At 38.8% G+C, this 6,858-nt stretch overlaps 1 non-coding gene across 1 annotated transcript; it reads right to left on the minus strand.

The window, feature by feature from the left end:
• Nucleotides 1–1,316: 1,316 nt before the first annotated feature.
• Trnag-gcc (transfer RNA glycine (anticodon GCC)) lies at nucleotides 1,317–1,387 on the minus strand. The gene has a single exon. It is a non-coding gene; the product is annotated as a tRNA-Gly (tRNA).
• Between the last annotated feature and the right edge of the window lie 5,471 nt (nucleotides 1,388–6,858).

The raw sequence follows: 6,858 nt of genomic DNA on the forward strand, positions 1-6,858 counted from the left end.
GTTCGCTTTATAAATATTTTTTCAATAGAAAAAAAAATAATGCAAGTCGACAAAATCAAAAGCCTTAGTTTTTTAAAAATGTGAACAAACATTCTCTGCGCAAGGATTCACTTGTCAACATCTAATGTGAAGGCAGCCATCTTTGTTATTCGCATATGATTTGAAAATGTAGTTATTGAAGGAATGCAACGAATCTTCATAACAGATAGTATGCTTAGGCTACACAATAGGAACGGCGAACATTAAGTGGCAAGAAATGAAATATGTTCATTTGTTACAGTCCAAACTTTTGATGTCACATTCAGTGGCGGATCCAGGATTGCGGTTATACGGGGGGCGCCACTTCATGAGGCAGGGGGTCTGGGGGCCGCCTTGAGGCTCCTGGATTTTACAGATTTTATAGGGCGTGAAATGTCTCCTATTTAAGTCATTTATACTACTTTCTATCATTTCTAATTAGGTGAAATTATTAAAATGACGCAAATAGTAAGGGTTTTTGAAAAAAATTCAAGAAATCAAAAGATTTTCTCATTTATTTCTCCGGGGTGGAAGAAATTATTGTTTCTTTTATTGTTTGGTACAATTTTCTGCCGCTGCACCCCCCTTAAATCCGCCACTGACATCGCAATGGGCGGATGCACACCGAGCGCGGATTGAAGAGATGAAGCTTGTCGCCGCGCACGGGTAGGAACAGTTTTCGGCGCCGTTCGTGGCACATTGATTTTGACTACAGTTAACTTGTTTATCTGATCAAGATATAAGTTTCCCGGCGAGTGTGATCAGTTGATAGGGGATGCTTACTCCTCCTAGGCACCTAATCCCTCCTCTGTTGTGTCCAATGGTCCGCGTTTACCCAACTATCTATTTAGTATTGCTTATAGGAGTTATGAGATTGATCATTGTTCGTTATCTTCACCTTTCATTGTGTTCATCCATAGGAAAATTTAGATAGAAAAATAATGCATTTTAAGGATGAATAATCCACCATCATAATGGCTGACATCCTTTTGAAACTTGAATGAAAATATAAATGTCACAAATACATGTATAAAGTCCACGGCTGGGAAGATCAGTAGACAGTTAGGTTTTCGTGACGACTACTGAGTTTGAGTGCAACAGGTTTTGATTTTTATTCAGATTACTTTCTACTAAATATGCATTTCCCCCCAGATTACTTTTTATTAAACCTGCATTTTAATAAATAAGATAATTTGAAACTGTTCAATTTCAAAATATTATTGTTCATAACCTCTACTCTCCGTCCATAATAGATTACTTTGGTGTGTTATTTATCCATATAATGTAACATAAAAATATGCATCGGCCGGGAATCGAACCCGGGCCGCCCGCGTGGCAGGCGAGCATTCTACCACTGAACCACCGATGCTTCATGATCTTTTCCGTGAGAAGTTTCACCTATCATGAGTAAATTCCACAATGTTCTTTTCAAGATCATCTGTTGACTTATGAACTTACATGTACAGTGTATGTACGCAAAATGCTAAAAATTTATTGTTCAACATTTTATTAAATTAATTTGATTTTAAGTATTTTTTGCCCTTCTTAAAAGCGAGGATATAATTTTAACCTTCTGATTATTTAAATTTTGATTTAATTTAACGTAACACCTTTCAACATTTTTATAAAAACCCGCGCTTGAGTGAGAATATGCTTGTATTAAGTACCTTACCTCAAGAGAACAATGCTAATTTGCCTCAAATTTAATAAGTTTAAATAAGATGGGATAAGAAAAATTGCGACTAGTACCAAATCTAAATATAGCGTAAATGACGATGAACGCAGAAATTAAAATAATACACAAAAACTTTTCTTACGATACATCAATGAATTAGTACATGAAGAAGACATATAAACATAGCTGTAATACTAGCAAAACTACTTGTAGGGAAGGGAGGATATTGTGATCTAGAGGCCCACAGACCTTATCGATCTCCAGAATTATAGTTAAAAGTATCACTAACATCAATTGTAAAGTTACATTTATCATTTGTACATTTACATTGAACGAATGGTGCAATTTGCGTAGTTACAAATACACAATTTCAGGAATAGAACTTCACCCCTTTAATTTTCTATACTGCTCTACAGGACTGCATTTAATTTTCATTTTTGATGTGCGTTTGTAGAGAAGTTTTGAAAACAGACCACAGCAAGAGATTAATTTCTTCTCACGAAGAAGCTTTTGAATAAATTCTGCCATATAAGAATACAAAACAGGACAACTAATGATGGAGCACAATTTGTGCCCATGGGGATTCAAACACATTGTTGGATTGATTGATTGGATATTGTTTAATGCCCCTCTCGAGAATTTTCCACTCATATGGAGACGTCATCATTGCCGGTGAAGGGCTGTAAAATTAAACTTATGCTCAGCGCTTACGACCTTTGAGCACGGAGGGTTCTTTAGCTTGCCACACCTGCTGTGACAATGGGCCTCGGTTTTTGCGGTCTCATCCAAAAGACCGCCCCATTTCGTCGCCTCTTATAACAAACAAGGGGTGCTGAGGACCTATTCTAACCCGGATCCTCACGGGATCAAACTGTTGAAAGACTCACCAAAGACTACGTAAATAATTCAACGAGGAACTCCATCATCATTTTAGTATGAACTTCAGAGAACTTGTGCGTAAAATCAGAGCAGTGGTTAACAGAGTAATTTGTTAAATGACTAAGCACAAGCCATCAACGTGTCCTTTTCCCATTTTATTGAAGATAGGGGTTCGTGTTTGCTCAGCTCTTTATTTTTGTATTCCTTAATAGTATTGAGCACTGTTCGTTACCTTCACCTTTCATACAGCTGTCTATGATGTAAAACTTATACGGTACCAATTTTGATGCACCAGATGCGCATTTCGACAAATAATGTCTCTTCAGTGATGTTCGATGTCAAAACGTCCGGTCTTTCATTTATGGGGAGTAATGGTCATATAAATTGTTGAAAAGTCGTACGTTTTGATGCTTTTGATTTGTTTGTTTTGGGAAGAGGTTTATGAATTCAAAGTTACTAAAAGTTCTTTGGAAATTTTAAGAATCCACATTTGATTTACACCACTTCTTACATCATATGTTGTGGTACAATACGTCTGACGTGTCTCCTTCACAACAGTTAACATTTTCAGGAGGAGTAAAGATAACGGCTTGTTAGAACATTTTCTGAATCTCTCTTTGTAAGGATTCTTCCGTAGTTTTGGAATCCAGTACAGCAACAACAATTTATATTCTTTCATTTTATTGACTGGGATATCAAAAGTGTTTAAAACTGAAATGTAATTTTGAAGAATTTTGTCTTTGGAAAGGAAACTTGGAGTATAAGATGGATTACCAAATGTGGAATAAAAGCCAAACAAGAGGTACTGTGAGCAATGCTTACTAAGAATACCCCCGCTTACTGTACCCCAATCACCCAAAGGATGTTGTTAATAGGTATAAATTACCTCTTTCATGAGTGTAAAAAACAAAGGGCGTGAAAAAACCTTGGGTAGTCTCTTCTCTAGGAGTCCGCTTGACCTTTTGACCCCAAAATCGATAAGAAACATCTTCGTCCCATGGTTAGTCCATTTGTATGGTATGGTGACCATATTGCTACTTCGATGTCCATTGCGCTTGACCTTTGGACCCCAAATTCGATGGGGAACATCTTCATTCCATGGGTAGTCGATATGTATGATATGGTGACTGTAGGTGGAAAGAATAACTCTTTAGAGCCTGGAAACCCTTGCGTCTACAGACAGACGGACAACTCGATTCCAGTATACCCTCACAACTTTGTTGCGGGGGTATAATAAAAGCATAATTACTCTCACGAATATTTACATAAGCGCCGAACACAGTCCTTCACCGGCAATGGTGACGTCTCCATATGAGTGAAAGATTCTCAAGACAAACAACCAACAGAGGTCAACTCACACCGAGGATAAGTATATCGTACCACTACTACTTTTTGGGATGACCCCAAGTGCACCTATACGACTTAGTATAAATAACATCGCCATTATCCAACTCAGCAAGAATCTGCTTCTCAACTTTGAGCGAAAGAGTTTAGTCACTAGTGGATTTGTAATTGGTGCATGTAGCATGATCAATATTATGTTTGTTGTCAGTAATACTGAAACCACTTATTAATTCATCTAGAATAAAAACACAAACAGTGTAGTCGCTGGAAATCAACGTTGCCCAAACTTCATATTTGAGGGAATAGGAACACGCCTTTTCATTAGCTTGTTGGTGATTTTTAGAGGCTCTCGAGAACCATGACGGGGTGCTAAAAGCGAGGAATCCACAACAAGTGCAAAAATGGGCCATTGAACAATCTGTTCAGGAACACTTGTCCCGATTAAAACATCGAAATATTTCTCTGCCATTTGGTAGGAATGGGCCACGTCTACATTTGGTGCTGTTGCCACTTTCTACACTGGTAGGAATGGGCCACGTCTACATTTGGTGCTTTTGCAACTTTCTACACCGGTAGGAATAGGCCACGTCTACATGTGGTGCTGTTGCCACTTTCTACACTGGTAGGAATAGGCCACGTCTACATGTGGTGCTGTTGCCACTTTCTACACTGGTAGGAATAGGCCACGTCTACATGTGGTGCTGTTGCCACTTTCTACACTAGTAGGAATAGGTCACGTCTACATGTGGTGCTGTTGCCACTTCCTACACCGCTCGGAATGGGTTTACTCTGTTGAAGGTCACGGAGTTAGAGCACAGTAGTGTTAGCTCGTTTCAGGGTGAGATTAAATTCCCGAAGTTGGTGTTGGGGCATGTTCCATGGAAACCACTCTTTTAAATAACACAACACAACGCTATACCTCTCACATAGTTTGAGGACCATCAATTCGTTCATGTTTAACGCAGCGCTATCCCACATCTCAATGGTCGCTTTATCTAATGTTAATCTTAAGTCGCCAATAATCAGTTGAACACCATTTCCCGAGGGTCCTACATCTGCTGTCTTATTTCCTTCTTTCAGGTCTCTTGCCCCTACATATACATAGTCTGGATTTCTAACGCTTTGCATTTACTTGATGGATTTGACAACGTCCTATGGTTTCTGGTCTAGGTTTATATGCGGATTTTTCAATCTTTCGTGAACTTGTGGGTAGGATTATTTGACCTGCCCGTCCCCAGACAGGTTTTGGTCTCCCACTCAAAAATCAAAATGTAAACTGTTGGTTATTGGTCAGAGGTCCCTTGGGACGATTGCCGATGAAGGCCGACTGACGGCGTTTTCGGGGCGAAGGGAATCCAGAATTCCTTCCATTCTACCTCCTGCGTTCGCCCGTTTTAATTCTCTGTCGCACATAACGCGAGTGATTCTAACTATTAAATGCCGAAGAGCAATCACTATCCATGCTTACTTCGTCCATGGCAAGGAAGGGGCTCGAACTCACTATCTCCCGATTACGAACGTTTTGCTACCGAGCTTCCTCGCGCAAAAAAACCCACCTGCATCGGTCAACAACAACAAAACAAAACCAACGGCAACACCGAAAAACTATATAACGGGTGATTGTTTAAGTTAATTTTTAAAAAAAACATAATCTTTAGAAAATGTGTGAATGATTCAAAGGAAGGGGGCAGAATGTGTTTAACCACCACCTTCAGAAAACTTTGAAAATGACTAGTTTTTTTATTGTTTGCTTTACGTCCCTTTGAAAAAAAATTCACCCATGTTAAGGCATCACCAGTTGTAGGTAAAGTGCCATAAATTTCGACCTACTTAGCACTCTGGGCCGTAGCAGTGAAGGTTCTGTAACGTTTCAACGCGTGTCATGACACAGGACCTCTGTTTCAAGGTCATGTCGAAAGACTCGTGATTCTCACTTCCAAATGCCAAGTGTTTAGCGAAGGAGCAATCACTATCTATGTTTATGTCTTGGATGGGACGCGGCCATGGCACGAGCGAGTCTCGAACTCGCGACCTCTTGATCATGAAGCAAACGCTCTACCACTAAGCTACTGCGACCATTTCGTCAAATCATCACAAAATTCTGTAAACAACGCACAGGATCTGAAGTTTTACAGGAGTTATCACCTCGACACTCATAAAAAGCATAGTATTACATGTAAAACTTACACGGTACCAATTTTGATGCACCAGATGTGCATTTCGACAAATAATGTCTCTTCAGTGATGCTCAACTGAAATGTTTGAAATCCAAAATAACAATGAAGTTTTAGAGCTATTATAGCCAAATACAGCGTGCCAAAAAAGTGGAGTCAAATTCGTCTAAGGATAAGAGCTATGCATGAGGGAGATAATCCTTAATTTTGAAATGAATTTCTAAATTTTATAACAGCAATTAAATATACATTCGTATTTTCAAGCTAGTAACGAAGCACTTAGCTACTGGGCTTTATAGACCCTCGGGGACTAACAGTCCACCAGCAGAGGCATCGACCCAGGGGTCATAATGTAAAACTTACACGGTACCAATTTTGATGCACCAGATGCACATTTCGACAAATAATGTCTCTTCAGTGATGCTCAACCGAAATGTTTGAAATCCGAAATAACAATGAAATTTTAGAGCTATTATAGCCAAAAACAGCGTGCCAAAAAAAGTGGAGTCAAATTCGTCTAAGGATAAGAGCTATGCATGAGGGAGATAATCCTTAATTTTGAAATGAATTTCTAAATTTTATAACAGCATCTAATGACATTCTTTTACACAACACAAACGATCAGAAATTGGAAGAAGTATTTCGTTTGATATACATGTACCAGTATTCTAAAATTCAGACATGAAAAGAAAATGAGTTTGTTTTGTCTGTTTGTTATTTTACATCCTATTCCAGAATTTCTTACTCATATTATCCACTTCACTGCCA

Source organism: Ostrea edulis, chromosome 6 (assembly GCF_947568905.1).
Source record: "Ostrea edulis chromosome 6, xbOstEdul1.1, whole genome shotgun sequence".
NCBI lineage: Eukaryota > Metazoa > Mollusca > Bivalvia > Ostreida > Ostreidae > Ostrea > Ostrea edulis.